At 33.9% G+C, this 26,666-nt stretch overlaps 1 protein-coding gene across 2 annotated transcripts in view; it reads right to left on the bottom strand.

Moving 5' to 3' along the window:
• The window catches only part of LOC124358003 (allatostatin-A), a 115,280-nt gene that overhangs the window by 41,109 nt on the left and 47,505 nt on the right, over positions 1-26,666 (bottom strand). For both annotated transcript variants that reach the window (XM_046810212.1, XM_046810213.1), the window contains exon 2: positions 5,706-5,739. The gene's annotated coding sequence lies outside the window, so the exon portion shown is untranslated. The remainder of the gene's footprint in view (positions 1-5,705; positions 5,740-26,666) is intronic.

Genomic DNA, 26,666 nt, shown 5'->3' with positions numbered 1-26,666 from the left:
TTAGGTATTCTCCAGTGATCATATATTCAGGTTAATTCAATTTCTACTTTAAAACCAAGATTGAGATGGCTGTATAGTTTGATTCAATTAATGGAATAAATGCTGGCTGTTTGATAACACTATTGAGGTAAAAAAATATATGGTACATTTTTCAATATAAATATATGAGTATAAAAAAATATAATCAATATAAAAAAGGGAAACATTAATACAATTATTTTTGAAGCCTTTATGTATCATGGACACTACTAAGAATATCTATACCAAAATAAACAGTATTTTGTAAATACCTTAAGTCAAACTTGGATCGGCCGTGGTTATATACTTGAAGCACTCTGAAATTATTATTATTATATTAGGCAGGTAATGGGTATACAATTATTATTTCCTGTATATTTACTTTTAGACTTGTGATCAGGTGGAGATACAGGTCTGCTGGGTGAACATGTTTCAATATTATATATTTCAGAGAATTATAGAAATGGTCTTCTCCTTTAAACATTTGTAATAAAACATTATTTATTCTATCTAGGTTATAATCTACCAAAAGCATGGCTTATTGTTAATCAGCAGTACAGTGTTTTCGATAGCAGAGTGTCTCTAAACATATTTAATTGTTAATAAATTGTATTGTCTTGTCGACGGCGAGATATGGTTAAATGCCTTCCTGATTCGGTTAAATGCATTTCTGGAGCGTTTTGAGATTTTGAGTCCAAATCAGTTTGGATTCAGGAAAAAAATCCAAAATCTAAGCAAATTCTCATTTTCTGAATAATGTTGTCGATGGGTTGGAGAGGCGAGAACATGTGCTCAGCGTATTTCTCGACCTTTCCAAGGCGTTTGACTGCGTGCATCATGAGACACTGATGCGCCAGTTAGACCTTTGTGGCATTCGGGATCTTCCTCATAAATGGATCTCGTCTTATCTCAGGGACAGATACCAGTGTGTGCAGATCTCAGGTGTCATATCGAGGAGAAATAAACTGGTTCATGGAGTCCCACAGGGATCTATTCTTGGGCCGGTTCTTTTTCTTTTATATGTAAATCGAATAAATTCATCGATCCAAAATGGAAAGATAATTCAATATGCCGATGATACAACTCTCTGCATAAAATAAACTTCGAAAGAAAATCTTGAAATTGAATCCTTCATTGCTGTCAATTGCTGCATTCAAAATTTGTCTTAGATCAACTTAAACACAAACAGTACAAAATCTAATGTCATCAACTTTTGAATCCGACAAAATCAAGATGTAAGCCATCGCGCATTTTTAGTCAGAATACTAACTCCACCAAGTTCCTAGGGATGTACCTCGACAAAGTTCTAACCTGGAACAATCATGTGGACTATATCTGTGCTCTTACTTACTTCAGACATCTAGGCCTTGCGTAACCTTTCCAACTATTGCTCACAAAAAGTTTTAATAATGGCTTATTTTGGCCTTATTTATCCATATCTGACATATGGTTTAAGACTTTGGGGCATTTGTGCTAAATACAATCTAATAAGAGTATTCAGACTACAAAAAAGCTGTCAGAATAATTTCCCAATTAAACCAGAGAGTCGTGTGGGGATGCTTTCAGGGAGCTTGAATTGCTGACTCTGACCTGCCTCTATATATTGGAGGTTGCCCTGTATTGTCGATCAAAGGGTGTTCTTATTCGGGGTAGTGACAGTCACTCCTACAAAACTAGAGGGAGGGAGAGTTACCGTGTACAACAGCATAGAGCGGTGGCTTTCGAACGCTTGCCGTCACAGGCTGGAGTCAAATTTCTCAATCGGCTCCCTTAAGGGATACAGTCGGATAATTTAAACCAGTTAAAGCTCTTCTGAAGCGCATACTGGTGTCGAATGCGTTTTACTCTGTCGAAGAGTTCATGGCTGGCTACTCGGAGAATTAGAATCAAAATTTTAATCAAAATTAATTAGTTAGAGCCCCGAGTCTCATGTTGAATGAATGTTGGCGTGAATGGGCAAGAGATGTATGTTTGAATGAGTATTGTAAGTATGAATGTGTATAGTAGGGATTTTAACTAATAACATAAACCTGACTTTTGCAATGCAATGTCTTATTGAAAAAATGCAATAAAAGACATTGTTATTAGATATCTCTAAACATACCTTATCTTAATCAGCAGTAGCATACATTGTTTTGACAGCAAGATGTCTAAACTTTCCTGATTGGAAATAAAAGGTTCAGTTTTGTCTATGCTGGGATTCCTGAGGGAAAGAGACTCCACTTAGTGTCCCCACAATTAGTCCTAAATGGACTTTTGCGCCTCGTAGATATGCCTTACTGTTAATCAACAACGCAATTTTATCGTTAATGTTTCCAAACAGTGAAATGGTGTACTATACCGAGATTATATTAAATAGAGACATACTGTTCTCTATGTATGGTTATTACAAATGTTTCTTTCATTCAGTTTAGCAACCAGGTGCACCACACAAATTGTGGTGTGGCTGTTGGTATTGTATTACTTTGAAACGAATGAACAAAGAACTACTCTGATAGTCTTAGTACCTTAAACGCTGTTCTATACCAAGGTTTTATTACACAGAGACACACTCTGCTATGTCAGTTTTTCAGTGGTACCCAATTTAATAGCTCTGTGTAAGTGTTCTTGCGGGAGTGTATCAATTTCAGCGTTTCGTGAGTTAAAAGTATCTTTAGTGGTGTTGTAGTGAATGGGTTGAGTTTCTAGCTACAATATACTCTTTTATTATACATCTCTTTAAATCTTAAATTGTTTACGGCACGATATAATTCGGTAGATTCCATCCTATTCCCTGCATCAGAAATATTATTTTAACTTACATTGTTTTATTTCAGCAATTTGGACAATAGTGGAGATACACGTAACATTTCAATAAATAAAAGTATCTTTAGTAGTATTGTAGTGAATGGGATGTGTTTCTAGCTACAATATACTCTTTTATTACACATCTCTTTAAATCTTAAATTGTTTACGGCACGATATAATTCGGTAGATTCCGTCCTATTCCCTGCATCAGAAATATTATTTTAATTTACATTGTTTTATTTCAGCAATTTGGACAATAGTGGAGATACACGTAAAATTTCAATAAATAAAAGTATCTTTAGTGGTATTGTAGTGAATGGGATGTGTTTCTAGCTACAATATACTCTTTTATTACACATCTCTTTAAATCTTAAATTGTTTACGGCACGATATAATTCGGTAGATTCCGTCCTATTCCCTTCATCAGAAATATTATTTTAATTTACATTGTTTTATTTCAGCAATTTGGACAATAGTGGAGATACACGTAAAATTTCAATAAATAAAAGTATCTTTAGTGGTATTGTAGTGAATGGGATGTGTTTCTAGCTACAATATACTCTTTTATTATACATCTCTTTAAATCTTAAATTGTTTACGGCACGATATAATTCGGTAGATTCCGTCCTATTCCCTGCATCAGAAATATTATTTTAATTTACATTGTTTTATTTCAGCAATTTGGACAATAGTGGAGATACACGTAACATTTCAATAAATAAAAGTATCTTTAGTGGTATTGTAGTGAATGGGATGTGTGTTTCTAGCTACAATATACTCTTTTATTACACTCTCTTTAAATCGTAAATTGTTTACGGCACGATATAATTCGGTAGATTCCATCCTATTCCCTGCATCAGAAATATTATTTTAATTTACATTGTTTTATTTCAGCAATTTGGACAATAGTGGAGATACACGTAAAATTTCAATAAATACTTATAAACCAATTATTTATAACCTTCAGCAAAAATAAATGTGTTTTAAATGCACTCAAACTATGGAAACTCAAGTTGTTCCCCAGGAGGCTAAAGGTTATGGATTACCTGTGAGCAATATCATCTAGTTAATAACTACAAGGTACTATATACGAGTACCCTAGCAACACAGCAACGGCACTGCGGCGTTAAAGCTCCAAATTCAAACCGTATGTGCTAAAAATACTTTAAATTTGACGGCGCAATCCAATAATTAAGATCCGTATAATGCTTAGTTAAACAAAAATTATTTATTAAATAACCATTAAAAATCCTTCATTGTAAAAATATTAAGAATACTAAAGGGCTCTTATTTTTGTTTTGTTTCCACGCGTAAACTATTCAACCGATTGTACTGAAATTTTAAAAGGACATTCTTAAGATCTCTGGTATGTCTACTCTTATTTTGAAAATCTCTCCGGGCTACGCCCCACTGGTCTTTAAAGTAGCAAATATCCCGTATTGGTCTCTAAAGTTTTGAAATATTAATTGAAAGCATGTCAGACCATTTATAAGCATGTATTTTGAGGTGAATTGTAGTATACAGGACATACTCGTATAGCACAATCATTTTTACTTTCTCCATTATTGGTTGTTGTTGTTGTTACCTATTATAAATTATGCTTTTCTGTTAGACTAGATAAACATCACAATAATCAGCCTATTGCCTGTGGCGAAATATGTTCATTGAGGCGAATGAAGTTTAATTACATTCGAATCGAGGGTATAAAAGGAAATGAATCAACCCTTCCAACCATAGCTAGGTTATGTCTTGTAAATCCGGTTGCTCCTCCGTGTCTGAGATCGCGTCTGATGTAATACATCTGATCCCTATCAGAAGACGAAATGATTGTTGTTTCTGGCTTGTGCAGGCGTAGCTTTAAAGTGGTTGTGATCGCTTACGCCTTGACGGATTTCGTTGAAACTAGTACCGTTGGAATTTCAATAATATTCTTCTAGTAGTTGGTGTCTACGATTTATTATAACTGTATTGGTGTATTTGTTATTTGACTTTAAAGATGTTTAAACAGACGCCATTTTGTTAATATTAAAGAAAATAACACAATTATTTTTTTATTTTCCTCTTACCTATTCAAATCTAGGCAGAATTTGGTTTCGCTTTACTAGTATGAGAGATAATAACTTGTTAATAAAGTTCAAAATGGTGACTGGCAGTTAAAATAAGTAGAAATTGGAAAAAGTTATTCTTCACTTTTAGCTTAAAATCACACATAAAATTTGAAAATGCATAGCCAGCCCAAACCTTTTTGTTAATCCCTGTATAGGTGTCTCTGATGACGAAATTACGTAGAGTTTATTTTGAGCTTCTTCGTCACTGAATTCTTGTGGATCTCTGCAAAAGAACGTGACTCCAGATTCCAGGAGTCAAGTCTGTGACAGTGTTAAATTTCAAACGCTGCACTAAGAGGAAGGTGAACTGGACCTAAACTCAACATTCACGAGGAACTAGTTGTAAAGTATCCATTGCAGCTGTTATCCTTTCTTTTTTTTATAACTGCCTAAAAGAGTACGTTTCTGCGACTATATTACTAAATTAAACCGAAATCTCTAAAGCAATGGAAGTGTTGTTGACAACAAACATTAATTTTGACTTTTACAACAAAATATTAGTGAGGTTCTCTTCCGACGTTACTAAGCAAATATGAAACGTACAGGGTTTCTGCCGGTGATATCATTAGCTTTTATAGCAACTGGCATGTGTTTGAGTACAGCTCTGTTTGTAATTCACAGCTCAAATATTAATTAACACGGGTCTTTCTTTGCCAAACTTAACACAACACATTTCCGCCAGCAAAAGAACTTCCTCACACGCGATAATTAACTTGTGACATATCACCGTTATCGCACACCCTGTATACAATTAGCTTACAGCTATGATACTTAGAATAGACACTAATTTACCTTTGTAGCGTCAGAAGTTTTTCAGAAAGTCAATCTGCAAAAAGAACAAAAACATTACTTGTTATACAGTCAAATCACCAACGCAAAACTAATATGTGATAAGCAACGTGTAGTACATGTCTTTCAAAACAACGGGCCGGATATTTAACGCGTGACTCTGATTTTGATATAACGTATTAACCTTCAAAAGGCGCACATATATTTTTGTCCTTCAACTGGCACACAGGGATCTAGTAGACTTCATTTTAAAAACATGTTGAAAATAAATATAATAAATTCTATTTATATAAATATTTGTAATTATAAGTTGTACTCGCAAATGGTGTAATTATGATAATAAATATTAAAATCTAAAAAAAACATGTTTATGAGTTTTGTAGATGCAAGTTATATAGTAGCTAATAATTTATTATGTCTAGAAACAATGTATGAATGCATTCATTCCATCGTAATTATGACCTATCTTACATAAAATCACAAACATAGGCAAATTTGACCATCAAACTACAGGCTATATAATTCAAAACACTGGTTTCATAATATTGCATAATTTTTTATCGGCTATTGATTAAAAATTGTCTTTGGTTAATGAGAAAAATTATGTAAATTATTTTATAATAACAACAAAAATACATTATAACCAATATAATCATATATAGGCAATGAGGAAAACACAATCGTAAATGGCACACAGGAGACCACTGGACCCTAAGACAAATAAAACTGATTATTACTCAGCTGACAGCTGGTAAGTAAGGAGGCCAGTGGTGGGGCTTGAAGCACATAATTTTCTTACACAAGTGTTAATTATATCTTCTAAATAAGTGATGCCAAATAAAATTACATGTATACCAAAATTCCCGCGACAAACTCCCCGGTGTGCTCTTTGAGGGTTAAAAGACACATTATTATTACTAAAATTCAATATGCATATTGTTCCTATCTTGCCTATGTTGAAATTGTATCCTAAAATTGAAACGTCTGCTGTGTTTGCAAGCAGTTTCGTGCGTCGAAGACACTGTAGTTATTTAACCGTCATTAAATAGAAAAAAAATGTTTTGCTCCATGTCCTCATATAATTCCCTTAAACTCACAAACGTGATAAAATTCCTCACTAATTAAAAACACACAAAAGTGCGATAAACCCCAGCTGTGATTCTATTTAATTGGTTAAGAACGTTGCTTGTCTACTTCCTCACGGGATTCTTCGCAATTAATACGAATAACATATGTGTTATTCTTGCTTGTTGAATACGAACAGTGGCAGCTAATAACGACATAGGTTATTGCAAATTTTACATTTAGTTGCACTATACAAGTATATTATACGAGTATAAATATATAAATAAATATATATATATATATATATATATATATATATTCGCAACCATAAATGGTTAGTGGTATTTTTATGCCATGTCGGTATGAATCTAGATTACTTCTGCTTGCGGTAAAAAGGAAATGTATCAATAGTTATATGGATATAAACTTACTGGAAATCAGTATACAGGATGGTCCTTACAAAGTAGTTAAACATCCTACCAAGCAGTCCACTCCATAGTAAATAAATCTGTTGGATCTAAGACATAAGTACAAAGTACGATAAACAGAACATTGATTAACTCTGATCCAAAACACAACTGATGCATGGTTTACGTGTGCGAAAAATATGCATTCCAATAATACCTGTACTTCAGCTCTTCACTGACGCTAGGCCAACTTGTAGCTTTACGTCAGAGCTAACTTGTAAGTATATACTTGCTGGGAACATATTTAAAAGTTTAACATAAAAACATTTGCAATAGAAACAGAATGGCGGCTGCTGACACTAATGAGTTGTGTAAACGGCAGCACCAGATGCCACTGTACTTAATATTATAAGAGCTTTACATATTTAAATAGCTTGCTTTGTCAAAATAAATATATATTTTCATACTTATAGTATACGTCATAAAATACAATATAGTTTTCTTCATACATGGAGATTTTATATCCCATAGTATGAACTGGATCACCTCCAGTACAGTTACTATAGAAATTACAGTTAAAAATTCCAAAGAACATTGTGAAAATTACGAATATATTGTTTTAGGTAATTATTACTCTATTTTGACAGCAACATGGCAAGTCATATATTTATTTCAATGATTAAAAGTGGCGCTTGTAGGTTTTATTTGCAATTATTAAACTGATAAATAAATTTTCAATATCGAATATTTATTACTACGAACTCAGAGATCTCCAACTCATTTGATTTGTTCATTCGGTTTACTATAACTAATACAAAATATTTTTTATACACAAATGGACGACATTTTCAAATTATAAAATTAAAATATGAAGGCTACTTGTCAACTCCTATTTTACAAATTAAAATTACGTAAAATAGGTGATAGAAGAATTTTCAGGAATCTCTTAAGCGTATTTCATAGGTTCATTACTATTACCTTAATGTCTTACTGTAATTTCTATAGTAACTGTATTGGAGGTGATCAAGTTCATACTATGGGATATAAAATCTCCATGTATGAAGAAAGCTATAGGGTATTTTATGACGTATACTATAAGTATGAAGATGTATATTTATTTTGACAAAGCAAGCAATTTAAATATGTAAAGCTCTTATGATATTAAGTTCAGTGGCATCTGGCGCTGCCGTTTACACAACGCATTAGTGTCAGCAGCCGCCATTCTGTTTCTATTGCAAATGTTTTTATGTTAAACTTTTAAATATGTTCCCAGCAAGTATATACTTACAAGTTAGCTCTGACGTAAAGCTACAAGTTGGCCTAGCGTCAGTGAAGAGCTGAAGTACAGGTCTCATTGGAATGCATATTTTTCGCACAGGCAAACCATGCATCAGTTGTGTTTTGGATCAGAGTTAATCAATGTTCTCTTTATCGTACTTTGTACTTATGTCTTAGATCCAACAGATTTATTTACTATGGAGTGGACCGCTTGGTAGGATGTTTAACTACTTTGTAAGGGCCATCCTTTAAAATACCGTATATTGATTTCCTCCTTATAAGTTTATATCCATATAACTATCTAGACTCATCTTATTTCGAAGCACGCATTCAAGTGGTTTTGATTTTCATAGTACGGGTTCAACAGCCGAGTTTTTTTTCGATTTTTGTGTGTGTCAAGTTTATAAACATTATCTATAATCTATTGAGTTATTCTGTTTATCAAATTCCAACCCCTTTGGGTCAAAGTAATTTATTTTCTGATAAGGATAGCTAGCACATTCAGATCGGGTCATGACATGATTTGTTACAGGGGAATGGGTAAAACAAAACACTGATTAATACATATTTTAAAAAAGTAATTGCGAGCTGTGGAGGAAGTGCTTCAGTACATCAAAAAGTGAGGTCAGATATTCGGTGTGCTGACAAATGTGGACTGTGTCATAAGCGGACATATGGAGCTTCTAAGAAGAGTCTGGGCCAGAGTGATATATGCGGACACCTCAGGGTGGAGAGATGCTGTCGGAGAGGATGCCCTTCAGTGGTTACTGCCAAATAATCTGCTAAACGAAGTTAAGACAAAGGGATACAATTTCACCTCATTTCCTTAAATAAGGTACAGTTTTATTATATACTTATAACTATTATTATTTAGAACATAATTACATTTTATGTGGATAATAATACACGAATATAAAAATATTGCTGTGTAAAAATGTTTTTTATTATTATTATGGAGAGTATTATTACCATGATTGATACAACAGTCCCTTGTGTGGTTAGGTTTGTTGAGAATATGTTATATGTTTTTATCTCATCGGTAGATAATAAAATGTACATGAGATATCACGTATGTTATTTAATTTATTGCATATAGGTCCATCTCATAAGGATTGCTTTCATATTTGGCTACTATCGTGAAATATCAAACTTAAGATGCATTAATAATTTAGACGTTTGAATTGCACAAATCTCATAAAAAGAAAATTCTTCAGGTTGGCACTTTGATATGCTTGTATAACTGAAATGTTCAGAAACTACATCGTTTTAAAAACTCTACAAGATAAAAATCATCAACATGTAAAATTGTTTGAAGAGGTGTTCTCATTGTCTCATCAGGTGCACAATTGTTTTATAAACGATCCCACAGCACATCGGAGCAACCGTGTTTTCTACGCGTGACGTAGGTTTTTGGGAAGGGTTGATTCAATGCAAATTTTGCGTTCAGCAATTTTGCACCGGCCGTGACCCAATGCAGCGTCTTAAATAATTTGCAAATAAACACAAAACAAATGTACAGGTATTACTTGTCATAGGTCTGGTTGTCTACGAATATTCTTATGCTTTAAAGGTTTACTGGCATAGTACTGGTATAGAACTTCAACCATCAGAGCAAGTAAAAACCAAATCAAATCGTTAAATTGAAGTCAACAATATAAATTGCATAGCAAATTTCCAATTAATAAAGCCAAAATTAAACTTATAATATTCAAACATTCACCCCTCATTCATCCCATGCCAATTACACCCACTGCCAGCGATGGAGTCATTTTCCCCATCTCATGGTCTCCCAGTTAAATGCTAGAAACTCATCAACACTGTAAAGAGCGTTTGACGCCAGGGTTTGATTCGAGTATTTAACCCCTTGGGCGTTGAAGGATTTTTGATTGAGTTAGGCAATCTATTTATAAAATGATCAACTGCCTGGGAAATGTTCATAAACCACAGTTCTGGACATTCCCAAACGGTTTTTACCTTTTCATAATGTCACATATTAATTTGTCTCGTCCTCTGGTTAAGGCACATTTAGACAAACAAAACAAGGTCGCTTCAAAGATGTAGAGAAATGGCAAAGTCAGTAATTTTAAAATTTTAACTACTAATGTCTTAACTTGTTAACTGATTAAGATGAAAAGCCTCTGGAAGTGTGATAATGAGGATATACATGATGATTGGGAAGATAAGTGTACTGACTGTGCTGTAGTGGTTGCGATTTCATTCATAATATCAAGATCTGCTTGTTAACTGATTAAGATGAAAAAGCCTCTGGAAGTGTGGTAATGAGGAGATTAGTGATGATTGGGAAGATAAGTGTACTGACTGTGCTTTAGTGGTTGCGATTTCATTCATAATATCAAGATCTGCTTGAACTGATTAAGATGAAAAAGCCTTTGGAAGTGTGGTAATGAGGAGATGAGTGATGATTAGGAAGATAAGTGTACTGACTGTGCTGTAGTGGTTGCGATTTCATTCATAATATCAAGATCTGCTTGTTAACTGATTAAGATGAAAAAGCCTTTGGAAGTGTGGTAATGAGGAGATGATTGATGATTGGGAAGATAAGTGTACTGAATGTACTATAGTGTTTCCGATTGCATTCATGATATCAAGATCTGCTTGTTAACTGATTAAGATGAAAAAGCCTCTGGAAGTGTGGTAATGAGGAGATGACCAGCTCTTTATATGTAACAAAATCTGATTAATAACCAAGCCTTACAAGCTCCCGTATTACAACACGTCCCAGGCATATAGTTATACATATATTTCAGTACTGCAATTTTACTTCATTGAATATTTTATACTATACACTTACCTTTAATTATAAAGGTTACACTACGAGTACAAGATGCTTCTGGGTTGGCTATCAGGGCAAAAAGAACATGATTCAAATAATTCTATAACTATAAATGTTTCTTCCATTACGTCCACAACAAGTCAGTTCCTCTGTACTATATAAACTGTATATTGAATTCTGAGTATTGTTTCTAGGGTTGATTCGTTTTTAAAATTTTAAGACGTTCTACAAAAGATAGTTTTAAAAATATATAATTTACTATGAATTAGTTTATTTAAAAATCCGTTCTTGTCAGAACATCTAAAAGGTAACACGAGATAGACGTTGGACTGGGCTTAGTGATTCTAAATGAAATGGTCTCGGACAAGAACCAATAATCCGTGAACGTCTGTCAGGAAAGTTGAGCAAGATTTTAGCGGATTCGGAACTGTTATTTAGGTTAAACACAGCTATGTGGGGAAGGTTTGATGCAGTGGGAATCTATACATCGGCTCCATCTCACGTTCTACTTACTTCAACCTCTGTATTGTGTATGTTATACTGGTTCCTTTCATATTACACAAAACTATTACTTGTTTATATGTGGACTCTACTATATCTATAGCAAATACACTATAACACTTGTTCCTGTCCACCATTGGTAGCTAACATGTTATATGAAAACACATCCATAGCTGTAGTGCAAAATTTTATATGTGGAATCTACTGTAGCTATAGTATTCATTGTTAAATGTGGACACATCTATAGCTATAGTACACAATTTTATATGTAAAAACTATTGCCATAATATACGTTATATGTGGAAAATACTATAGTTGTATTATACTAGTAATAAAATGTAATATTTTATATGTGGAATCTACTGTAGCTATAGTATTCATTGTTAAATGTGGACACATCTATAGCTATAGTACACAATTTTATATGTAAAAACTATTGCCATAATATACATTATATGTGGAAAGTACTATAGTTGTATTATACTAGTAATAAAATGTAACATTTTATATGTGGAATCTACTGTAGCTATAGTATTCAATGTTAAATGTGGACACATCTATAGCTGTAGTACACAATTTTATATGTAAAAACTATTGCCATAATATACATTATATGTGGAAAGTACTATAGTTGTATTATACTAGTAATAAAATGTAACATTTTATATGTGGAATCTACTGTAGCTATAGTATTCAATGTTAAATGTGGACACATCTATAGTTATAGTACACAATTTTATATGTGGAATCTACTGTAGCTATAGTATTCAATGTTAAATGTGGACACATCTATAGCTATAGTACACAATTTTATATGTGGAATCTACTGTAGCTATAGTATTCAATGTTAAATGTGGACACATCTATAGCTGTAGTACACAATTTTATGTGTGGAAACTATTGCCATAATATACATTATATGTGGAAAGTACTATAGTTGTATTATACTAGTAATAAAATTTAACATTTTATATGTGGAATCTACTGTAGCTATAGTATTCAATGTTAAATGTGGACACATCTATAGTTATAGTACACAATTTTATATGTGGAATCTACTGTAGCTATAGTATTCAATGTTAAATGTGGACACATCTATAGCTGTAGTACACAATTTTATGTGTGGAAACTATTGCCATAATATACGTTATATGTGGAAGCTACTATAGCCGTAGTATACTAGTAATAAAATGTAACATTTTATATGTGGAATCTACTGTAGCTGTAGTATTTAATGTTCAGGACACATCTATAGCTGTAGTACACAATTTATATGTGGAAACTATTGCCATAATATACGTTATATGTGGAAGCTACTATAGCCGTAGTATACTAGTAATAAAATGTAACATTTTATACGTGGAATATACTGTAACTATAGTATTCATTGTTAAATGTGGACACTACTGTAGCTATAGTACATGATTTCAACACTTGTGCGTAACCATTTTAACCGGACGTGTTATACGCGATGAACGCTAATATCGCTATAGTAAACAATATTACATGTAGAAACTACTGTAGGTATAGTATACTTATTAAATGAGCTCATTACTATAGCAATATGATACTACTTTAAATATTGACATTACTATAGTTAAAGTATATAATTTTAAATGTGGGTGTTATGTTAAAGTTGAGAAAAATAATCTAATTAACATCATGTTAGCCGACTGTGTGCTTAATCTCTTTTAGACTTAGTACTTAATTAACAAACGTGTCACTTAGAATATGCATACGTGTTGTATTAATTGAAAAATGTGATGTAATCTTCAAAGTATTAGAAAACATTTGTCAAATATAAAACAGCAATATTGCACCAATGATTACTTGATAAATTAACTAATACTTAACCATTTTTGCTTCTAACACTACTAAATATTTAGTATTTGTGTGTCGTAGTTATATAATTGTATGACCGGCCAATATTCATTTTTTACGGCGAACCGGGAACCTACTATCTTGTATCGATAATCAATACGAATCCACTCGTGATTGTGACTAACCACGCTTGTTAACAAGCGCATCTTGATATCATGAAAGCAGTCGCAACCACTACAGCACAGCACAGTAGAGTCAGTACACTTATCTTCCCAATCAACACCCACCTCCTCATTACCACACCTCCAGAGTGTTGTTTATCTTAATCAATTAACAAGCCCATCTTGATATCATGAATGAAATCGCAACGACTACAGCACAGTCAGTATACTTATCTTCCCAATCAACACTCACCTCCTCATTACCACACCTCCAGAGTGTTGTTTAATCTTAATCAATTAACAAGCCCATATTTATATCATGAATGAAATCGCAATGACTACAGCACAGCACAGTCAGTACACTTATCTTCCCAATCAACACCCACCTCCTCATTACCACACCTCCAGAGTGTTGTTTATCTTAATCAATTAACAAGCCCATATTGATATCATGAATGAAATCGCAACGACTACAGCACAGCACAGTCAGTACACTTATCTTCCCAATCAACACCCACCTCCTCATTACCACACCTCCAGAGTGTTGTTTATCTTAATCAATTAACAAGCCCATCTTGATATCATGAATGAAATCGCAACGACTACAGCACAGCACAGTCAGTACACTTATCTTCCCAATCAACACCCACCTCCTCATTACCACACCTCCAGAGTGTTGTTTATCTTAATCAATTAACAAGCCCATATTTATATCATGAATGAAATCGCAACGACTACAGCACAGCACAGTCAGTACACTTATCTTCCCAATCAACACCCACCTCCTCATTACCACACCTCCAGAGTGTTGTTTATCTTAATCAATTAACAAGCCCATATTTATATCATGAATGAAATCGCAACGACTACAGCACAGCACAGTCAGTACACTTATCTTCCCAATCAACACCCACCTCCTCATTACCACACCTCCAGAGTGTTGTTTATCTTAATCAATTAACAAGCCCATATTTATATCATGAATGAAATCGCAATGACTACAGCACAGCACAGTCAGTACACTTATCTTCCCAATCAACACCCACCTCCTCATTACCACACCTCCAGAGTGTTGTTTATCTTAATCAATTAACAAGCCCATATTTATATCATGAATGAAATCGCAACGACTACAGCACAGCACAGTCAGTACACTTATCTTCCCAATCAACACCCACCTCCTCATTACCACACCTCCAGAGTGTTGTTTATCTTAATCAATTAACAAGCCCATATTTATATCATGAATGAAATCGCAATGACTACAGCACAGCACAGTCAGTACACTTATCTTCCCAATCAACACCCACCTCCTCATTACCACACCTCCAGAGTGTTGTTTATCTTAATCAATTAACAAGCCCATCTTTATATCATGAATGAAATCGCAATGACTACAGCACAGCACAGTCAGTACACTTATCTTCCCAATCAACACCCACCTCCTCATTACCACACCTCCAGAGTGTTGTTTATCTTAATCAATTAACAAGCCCATATTTATATCATGAATGAAATCGCAATGACTACAGCACAGCACAGTCAGTACACTTATCTTCCCAATCAACACCCACCTCCTCATTACCACACCTCCAGAGTGTTGTTTATCTTAATCAATTAACAAGCCCATATTTATATCATGAATGAAATCGCAACGACTACAGCACAGCACAGTCAGTACACTTATCTTCCCAATCAACACCCACCTCCTCATTACCACACCTCCAGAGTGTTGTTTATCTTAATCAATTAACAAGCCCATATTTATATCATGAATGAAATCGCAACGACTACAGCACAGCACAGTCAGTACACTTATCTTCCCAATCAACACCCACCTCCTCATTACCACACCTCCAGAGTGTTGTTTATCTTAATCAATTAACAAGCCCATATTTATATCATGAATGAAATCGCAATGACTACAGCACAGCACAGTCAGTACACTTATCTTCCCAATCAACACCCACCTCCTCATTACCACACCTCCAGAGTGTTGTTTATCTTAATCAATTAACAAGCCCATATTTATATCATGAATGAAATCGCAATGACTACAGCACAGCACAGTCAGTACACTTATCTTCCCAATCAACACCCACCTCCTCATTACCACACCTCCAGAGTGTTGTTTATCTTAATCAATTAACAAGCCCATATTTATATCATGAATGAAATCGCAACGACTACAGCACAGCACAGTCAGTACACTTATCTTCCCAATCAACACCCACCTCCTCATTACCACACCTCCAGAGTGTTGTTTATCTTAATCAATTAACAAGCCCATATTTATATCATGAATGAAATCGCAATGACTACAGCACAGCACAGTCAGTACACTTATCTTCCCAATCAACACCCACCTCCTCATTACCACACCTCCAGAGTGTTGTTTATCTTAATCAATTAACAAGCCCATATTTATATCATGAATGAAATCGCAACGACTACAGCACAGTCAGTATACTTATCTTCCCAATCATCACTCATCTCCTCATTACCACACTTTCAGAGGCATTTTCATTTTAATCAGTTAACAAGCAGATCTTGATATTATGAATGCAATCGCAACCACTATAGCACAGTCAGTATACTTATCTTCCCAATCATCACTCATCTCCTCATTACCACACTTTCAGAGGCTTTTTCATTTTAATCAGTTAAGAAGCAGATCTTGATATTATGAATGAAATCGCAACCACTACAGCACAGTCAGTCAATAATTATACTATAGCTATAGAAGTTACATGTAATATTGTTTACTATAGCGAATATTAGCGTTCACATAACGAAATTAGCGTTTCACCGAATCACAATAATAAAATAGAATACGCACAAGTGTTTAAAATCATGTACTATAGATATAGTAGTGTCCACATTTAACAATGAATTACTATAGCTACAGTAGATTCCACATGTAAAATGTTACATTTTATTACTAGTATAATACAACTATAGTACTTTCCACATATAACATATATCTTGGCAATAGTTTCCACATATAAAAATTGTGCACTATAGCTATAGATGTGTCCACATTTAAACATTGAAATACTATAGCTACAGTAGATTCCACATATAAAATTGTGTACTATAGCTATAGATGTGTCCACATTTAACATTGAATACTATAGCTTACAGTAGATTCCACATATAAAATTGTGCACTATAGGCTATAGATGTGTCCACATTTAACATTGAATACTATAGCTACAGTAGATTCCACATATAAAATGTTACATTTTATTACTAGTATAATACAACTATAGTATTTTCCACACATATAACGTATATTATGGCAATAGTTTTTACATATAAAATTGTGTACTACAGCTATAGATGTGTCCACATTTAACATTGAATACTATAGCTACAGTAGATTCCACATATAAAATGTTACATTTCATTACTAGTATAATACAACTAACAGTACTTTCCACATATAACGTATATTATGGCAATAGTTTTTACATATAAAATTGTGTACTACAGCTATAGATGTGTCCCACATTTAACATTGAATACTATAGCTACAGTAGATTCCACATATAAAATGTTACATTTTATTACTAGTATAATACAACTATAGTATTTTCCACATATAACGTATATTATGGCAATAGTTTTTTTACATATAAAATTGTGTACTACAGCTATAGATGTGTCCACATTTAACATTGAATACTATAGCTACAGTAACAGTAGATTCCACATATAAAATGTTACATTTTATTACTAGTATAATACAACTATAGTATTTTACCACATACAACGTATATTATGGCAATAGTTTTTACATATAAAATTGTGTACTACAGCTATAGATGTGTCCACATTTAACATTGAATACTATAGCTACAGTAGATTCCACATATAAAATGTTACATTTTATTACTAGTAATAATACAACTATAGTATTTTCCACATTTAACGTATATTATGGCAATAGTTTTTTACATATAAAATTGTGTACTATAGCTATAGATGTGTCCACATTTAACAATGAATACTATAGCTACAGTAGATTCCACATATAAAATGTTACATTTTATTACTAGTATAATACAACTATAGTATTTTTCCACATATAACGTATATTATGGCAATAGTTTTTACATATAAAATTGTGTACTATAGCTATAGATGTGTCCACATTTAACAATGAATACTATAGCTACAGTAGATTCCACATATAAAATTTTGCACTACAGCTATGGATGTGTTTTCATATAACATGTTAGCTACTCAATGGTGGACAGGAACAAGTGTTAAAGTGTGTATTTGCTATAGATATAGTAGAGTCCACATATAAACAAGTAATAGTTTTGTGTAATATAAAAAGAACCAATATAACATACACAATACAGACGCTGAAGTAAGTAGAACGTGAGATGGAGCCAATGTATAGATTCCCACTGCATCAAACCTTCCCCACATTAGCTGTTTTTAACCTAAATCACTGTTTCCGAATACGCTAAAATCTTGCTCAACTTTCCTGACAGACGTTCACGGAGTATTGGTTCTTGTCCGAGACCATTTCATTTAGAATCACTAAGCCCAGTCCATCGTCTATCCCGTGTTACCTTTTAGATGTTCTGACAAGAACGGATTTTTAAGTAAACTAATTCATAGTAAAATTATATATTTTTAAAACTATCTTTTGTAGAACGTCTTAAAATTTTAAAAATAAATCAACCCTAGAAACAATACTCGGAATTTAATATACACTTTATATAGTACAGAGGAACTGACTTGTTGTGGACCTAATTGAAGAAATATTTAAAGTTCTATAATTATTTGAATCATGTTCTTTTTGCCCTGATAGCCAACCCAGAAGCATCTTGTACTCGTAGTGTAACCTTTATAATTAAAGGTAAATGTATAGGATAAAATATTCAATGAAGTAAAATTGCAGTACTGAAATATATGTACATGACTGGGACGTGTTGCTGCATACGGGAGCATGTAAAGGCTTGGTTATTAATCAGATTGTGTTACATACGTATAAAGAGCTTGCGGTTTGGCGATTTGAGGAAATGAGGAGATTGAGGGATAACAGGAGCAACCATGTCTTACGGATGATCCTTCAGAATTTGTCCAGAGAAATTAGTTATGATCATGTAATTAAATCGGTCATATACTTTTAGGACGGGCTTTTCCAATTAGTAAGATATATGTTTTTCATCAAATTTCAATAAATAGGTAATATTTTATTTTATTACATCGTATTTTCACTTTTACAATCATGATAGGACATTTTTATAGTTAATAAAATACTACACTTTTAAAGAAACTCTATTATCCGCCCATACTCCACATTGTAATTAGATCTAATTCAAAGGTTACCATAGTGTCGGACTCTACATTAAATTAGGACCTGGAACGAGTGTCCAATCCATGCCTCTCCTTACCACACGGATGTTACCACAAGAACGGATTTTGTTAAAATGACATTTGCCAATGTACTCTTATGTTAGAAAAATAAAGCAATCCTTTTAGAGTATTGAAATCTATCCACTCCTCGATGTGTTAAAACCCTCTAAGCTATAACGAATTATAGCCCACAGATTGCATAATCTGTATAAATAGGATTGTGTACACAAACAATTTAGTAAACCTAATTCGGTGACTTTCTGGACCAGCTTGTTTATATGCCGTCAAATGTGTTTAATAAGACCACTGCTATCTGGGAGCTCCGTTCTATAGTTGAAAAGCTAAAATTAAGCCAATCAAATCATATGTGCTGCGCAATTGGATTCAATAATTCTAAGAAATATTTATATGAGAGGGGGTAAGACGGTTGTATTTAAGTGACTACTTCAATTGGCGGATGTATGTTTTTCACGGGGGAAATACTTTCGTTTTGCGTCACGGAACGTCGCGTCACGCTTGTTCGCTCTGTAGCCGCTAGAGGTGGTATTATCGCGGCCATTTTGATGTCAAGGCATTTCGCTCTTCGTTCAGTGACTCCAGGCGTGCCAGGTTACCGTCGTTCTTTGTTCAAGTGACTACTTTTGGCGGGCTGTGTATGTATGTTTTGCACATGCTTTACCGAAACGTTAACAAACCATTATATAAACATCTGATCTGAACTAACAAAATTTGACATTGATGGAAATCTGTTAGGAGAGATTAGACTGGAAACATAAACCACAATAACGTACAATCCATAGTTATAATTTATTAATTTAATATTTAGAAGTCAGTGATCATTGTAATATAGGAAATGTAAAAAAAATATTACACAAATATCAATAAAATTATTAGAAAATAGAAAATTTTGTTTATGTTAAAAAAAGAATTGAGTGTCTCATATGGTTTTAATATATAAGAAATGACGATTCAATAATTAGAAAACGTACTTTTTTGAATATGTATTCACAGCCTGTTATAAGAAGTAGTCAGTTCTGTCGGACAGCCCCGCGACTGTTTTTCCATTTTTTTTTTATTTCGTGTCAGATTATCGATACAAATCAAACAATAGTTTTAATAATCAACAAATTAAGTCTTGGTTTCGCAAAATTTGGCAAAACTTGTCAAAGACGTCCATTTGTAACATTTGGATTAAAATAAAAAAGTTAGTTTTTTATACATACTACTACTGACTACTACTGCATGTTTGTATATTTATTGCTTACTTCCTACTCGCGTCAGAGTAGACATCTCTTTTTTAAACGGCCTGGTAACATTCCTCGGATAAGCGATGTTCACTGGAAGATATTCCGATTCCTGAATTCGGAGAGCGAAGCAGGTTATACAAGTACCAATAAAATAACTCAAATTTCTCTGCAACATTCCATGATATTTGACTGAATATCTTCAACAGTAACTCAGTAACCACTGAACAAAGACCTGTATGAAGGAGTCGTAACATACATTGTATTATACATAATATTTTATTGGTGTGCGTAATGGACCCCTAAGACAGTAAGCGAATTTAAGGTACATATTATTTAATTCTTGTTAAGATGAATTATATTTGTACTTTACAATGAAGTTCAAAAATTTTAGCTCAATAGAACGCTAAGCATTGAAAGCACCGTAGAAAGCTAAAGAGTACAGGGATTTCTATTCCGTGTTATGTTGATTGGGATTACTTATGAATGATGGGATAGACGAAACATGAATCTCACGAATGGAGGAACCATGGATCTCACGAGTGGAGAAAACTTGGATCTCACGAATGGACGAAACATGGATCTCACGAATGGACGAAACTTGGATCTCATGTATGGATGAAACTTTGATCTCACGAATGGAAGAAACATTAATCTCATGTATGGACGAAAACATGGATCTCATGTATGGACGAAACTTGGAACTCACGAATTGACGAAACATGGATCTCACGAATGGACGAAACATTGATCTCACGAATGGACGAAACATGGATCTCATGTATGGACGAAACTTGGAACTCACGAATGGACGAAACATGGATCTCACGAATGGACGAAACATTGATCTCACGAATGGACGAATCATGGATCTCATGAATGGTAGTTGGAACATTCTATTTAATCATTTTCTTGTATATGTGTTAAGTTCCACTGTTGATTTAAAACTAAGGTTTTGCAGACCTAGTGTCTTGACAAAGAACTGTAACTGAAAAATAGTACAATAATATGCAATTTACTACCATACGACAATACAGTTTACAATAAATGTTCGCATAAACTGATACTAGGATAGTGAGCGAATACATTGTGTCTTATGCTCCTTTGCAGTCGATAGATGTTTGTCACTCGGTAGCGCAGTAAATTAACTCTTGAAGTTTTGCAGACGCTAATGAACTGTGATGAAGAGAAGATGTATAAGGAGATGTAGAATAAATGTATTCATTGTAGAATGTACGAGTTTGCTCTTTATAAACTTTAAAATTAACCGCTAAAAAGTTTAACTGTTTGAGCGTTTAACGGAGTCTTTCTCACCAGTTGATGACTAAATAAAAGTGTCTTTGTATTGTTCGACTTTATATACGATTACATTAGAAAGAGTTACATTAGAGGGTTGAAATATAATGTGAAACTTGGTACCGAATGGACGAAACACATGGATCTCTGACACATCTCTGAGGTTGTAGCAATAAGTAAGATCTAATGACACCAAAACTATTTAAATCTAATGATAACTCATTGATTTAGAACATATTTACTGAGACAAGCCATGGCCCATATTGAGAGTTGCCGTTTATTCAGTTTTTGTATTATTGGCTATTCGCTGAGAATCTCAATGTGGGGCATATCACAGTGAATTTTCCCTAAATCAGTTATTTATTGTTTGATTTAAATAATGTTGGTCATTATACTGTATTTGTGATAAAATCCTCTAAAAACTGTTATTGACGTAATTCTTGAGAAAAACTGCTGGTTTTTAAGATATTTAAAGTTTAAAAGTTTTAATGGCTGCCATTTTAAAAAATAGTAAAGATAATTTCATGATAAATTTTTGGTGATTGGTCTTGTTATCATAAACATTTGAGCCAAATTTGGTTTAACTGAACTGTTTGGTTTTAAGATATTAATGTTTTATAAAAAAAAACACATACAGACGGACATATGAAAAACTAAGCTTCAGAGACCGATGTTCATATGGTGAAATATATTTGTTTTGACCTGAGCAATAACGTTGCATACGTTGTAACGTTGTCCAGAGACTTATGGAACACCCTATATGCAAGTAATGTATGTATTATGTATTAACTGTTTGATAACAAAATCTAGACACACGTCTCTTTTGTTAAAATTAGAAGTCTTGTGAAGTAGGATTCACTAATTAAATATTTATTTGACACTTTGGTTCTTAAAATTAGCACAGAATCAACTACTCAGAAATGCAGTAAAATAGTCCTGTACAAGCTAAGTTAAATTTATTGATTAAAAATGTACGATTTAAAACCTTTATAATTGTTACTATTATTCTGGAAATGCTGTCAGTTTGCTTAACAAACACGTTTTATATGACTATTACAAAGAACCATTCTGTAAATTTAGGACGACAACACAAAGTGGGGCTATAAATCGAAGATAAAGCTGTAATATCAAGTTTTAACAAGCAGAGATAATGATTGTAAATGAAAGGGCAGAGAGGAGAACCCTGGTGATCGTAGTCTTCAATTACAGTTTGATCTTTCTACGTCACTGAGTTGTTATTTTCCCTACGGATCCTGGTCAAAGGACCCTACACTGAAATTTGGGCTTGTGTGAAAAACAGATAAATCTCTGAAGTACAACGTAACACGGATAAAACTTCGGTTACAACAATTACAGTTACATTTTTAATAAACAGACACAACTGTTTAATTTTGTTCGATAAATATAAAAACAAATGGTAAAATAATGAAATTAGGAAAAGAAAATAGTTATAAAACACGAAAAATCATAGCAATAAGGACCAACTGTAATTCAAAAACAAAATTTTTACAAACCTAATTGTTCAAAGAGGAAAAGTGAAATGAAAATACCTACTCTAGACACATGCAGCCATTACCGACTAGACACAAAGTTTCCAGCTTCTACAGGTATCATTACCATCAAAACAATACGTATATTGTTGTATGAGGTATAATATAATCAGAAAAAATCATCTTGTGACCGTATATGCACCAATTTCACAGATGTCTAGTCACATTTAGGATATTTTTCACAGATGTGCTCATATAGATTTCAGACGCGTCACTGAAAAGAAGAAGATTTACTGTAGCGAACTGAACATTATCGTCTCCATGAAGGTGGTGACAAGAAAGGGGGATATATATCCAGACCTCACAAACTGCAGCCTTTCCACTCAGGTCATGTGTACGAGACATATACGGGAATAATATGAGGAGCATATATCTACCGACATATGCTCTTTCCACTCAGGTCATGTGTAAGAGACATATCCGGGAATGTTGTGAGGAACATATATCTACCGACACCCACAAGAACAAAACTGTTGTCTTTCCACCCAGGTCATGTGTACGAGACAAATCCGGGAAATCCGGGAATGTTATGAGGATGATATATCTACCGACACTCACAAGAAAAAAAAACTGCTGTCTTTCCACTCAGGTCATGTGTACGAGACAAATCCGGGAATGTTATGAGGAGTATATATCTACCGACACTCACAAGAGCGAAGTTGCTGTCTTTCCACTCGAATTGGGCGGTCTCCCAGTTAAACGCCAGAAACTCGTTAACCCTGTAGAATGAATTTGACACCAGGAAGAGTATAAAACGAGCTTTTGCCGCCTTGGTCGTTTGGGAGTTTTTCATAGAATTTGACCTTCTGCTGATGTAATGAACACCTGCCTGCGAAAGCAAGTGCTCATTAACCACCGTTCTGTGTCTTCCAGTACGGTAGTTATCTCTGCCTCTAGTCTCATACCCATGTATGTCACGTCCTCTGGTTAGGGCACATTTAGACAAACAGAACAAAGATGTTTCTAAAATGTAGAGACTGGGCAAATTCAACAGTTGCAAATCTTTGAATGCTGACCTGCACGACTCTCTGAAATTCAACTTTGCGAATCGCTTTTTTGCAATTTGAACACCCTCAAGAAATTTGTGTCTGCACAGGCCTCCAACATTACCAATCCATAGGAAAGGTGAAAGTGAATTAGCCCATAATATGCAGCAACCAATACCTGACTGTGGCAGTACCGGGCCGAGGACTCTACTGCCTCATCTCCCATATAGCTCTGATTATTGCACTACTATTTATTCAAACCTATGTGCCAAATTTGGTTTCTTTAGCTTAACTAGTCTCAGAGATATATATATATTTTTTTTAATAAAAAATGGCGGCTAGCAGTTAAACGAGATATTTCTCGACCTATTACGAGTATATACTTTGTTTTAAATAATGAGTACTATAAGTTACAAATGTGTGTGACACCCTTTTGTGAACACCCTGTATATGTATAATTAAAATATGTGTACAGTTCCACACGTTATGATATTGTCGTTCGTCTATGACAGTAGTACTTTAAGACACACACTCTATTAAAAAGCAGAGATCAACCACTATTACGTCAAAACAAAACGTTCTCATGTCACTTCATTTCGGCCTGTGCAGAGTTTCTATCACGCAGGGTTAGGGGAGAGAGTACTTTTCTGCACTAGTACTGGAGAAAATTATAAAGCACATACTCGCTTTTGACCTGCACTATCTCTAACTCAAAATATTACAAGTCTCACGCCTCAAGCCTCACATAATGCCTTAATGGCCTTATAATGGTATTTATACCATTACGTGTACTAGCAATAATAGTACTTACTATCATTAGTATGGTAGGTATTATCCAGTTACATCTAAGTTATTAAAAAAGAAATTTCATACTATCATAAATGAAAATGCATATTGATCGAAGTATGCGTTGAAAGTGGTGCCGTTTTAATAAATGATAGAAGGGCGACGTTTCAAATGAGCCTGGAGGAAAATGATGAAAGTTTTATCACACATGTATCGTTTCTGCTGTAACTCAAAGTAACCATTCGATACTGCCTAAATCCCTTCTGACAGAAGTTACTCTCATGTTTGCCGTATGTCAATAACTGACCCCGTCTCACTCAAGTCCACAGTCGAAGTTGAGACCCTGAAGCGCCGAAAGCCGAGCATTATTACTTTATCCATTTATCAAAGAGTTGTGTACAGCTGGATTACAGTCCAAAGTATGTTGCTGTGTATTCATCGTAACAGAACACATTGTATCAAACAAGGTTCTTTATTGAAGTCTCTATATATTGGTTAAATAAAATATAACAGTAGAAAGAGAACTTATGTTTAGTTATAATACTTGTTTGAGTAACGTTTCATATTTGATTTAAATCCTGTTTAATTTGATAAAGTAAACATTTTTGATTCCACGCACTGGTTATCACATACATTCTCGTATGTGAGAAACTAGGAACACGGAAATCTACGCATGAATACTAGCTAGAATATTAATTTAGAGAATTACGTATATTACGTAATAAACTTCAAACATCTTTCAAAGCTTTCCAAGACCATCAACTGAATTCACCTGGACTTACGCGTATACGCAATGTTAAATTAAAGTGCGTATGAAGGCGTGTGTTTGGGTTAAAGTGAATGTTTACATTTTCAGTGGCAAGTTTAATATCAATACTATTGTATATAATAGATGAAAGATTAGTTTGGTGACTATTAAGGCAAGTTGCACATTGAGAGGCACAGACAAGTGCTACTCAATATGCAATATACCGGAGAGATTTAAGGATAGTTGTAACTAGTTTCTGACAATAGTATTTGTGTTGGCTTGCCACTAAAGATTAAACCATTAATTTCACCTACACAGATCTCTAGCATTCTCTAGTCAACTAACCTTCAATCTCCCATTCACTTACCACTAGAGATTAAACTATTAAATTTACCTACACAGATCTCTAGCACTCTCTAGACAAAACTACCCTTCAATCTCCCATTGGCTTACCACTAAAGATTAAACCATTAATTTCACCTACACAGATCTCTAGCATTCTCTAGTCATAACTACCCTTTATTCTCCCATTGACTTACCACTAAAGATTAAAGCAATTATTTCACCTGCACAGATCTCTAGCATTCTCTAGCAACAACTACCCTTCAATCTCCCATTGACTTACCACTAAAGATTAAACCATTAATTTCACCTGCACAGATCTCTAGCATTCTCTAGCAACAACTACCCTTCAATCTCCCATTGACTTACCACTAAAGATTAAACCATTAATTTCACCTCTCACACAGATCTCTAGCATTCTCTAATTAGTGCCACGTACTATACAACTGTAACCATACCAATCTACCATCTGTAGATGTCATTGAAGGTGAAACCATTCACTTTTACCTACACAAATCTGTAACTATAAAGATTGTCTGCATGATCTAGTTCTAGAGGAGGAAAATAGTTGCGTTGACACGCATATCAAAGAGTCCGTACCTACCACGG

The sequence above is a fragment of the Homalodisca vitripennis genome, chromosome 3 (assembly GCF_021130785.1).
Source record: "Homalodisca vitripennis isolate AUS2020 chromosome 3, UT_GWSS_2.1, whole genome shotgun sequence".
Taxonomy (NCBI): Eukaryota; Metazoa; Arthropoda; class Insecta; order Hemiptera; family Cicadellidae; genus Homalodisca; species Homalodisca vitripennis.
This window is presented reverse-complemented; position numbering and strand designations above follow the sequence as displayed.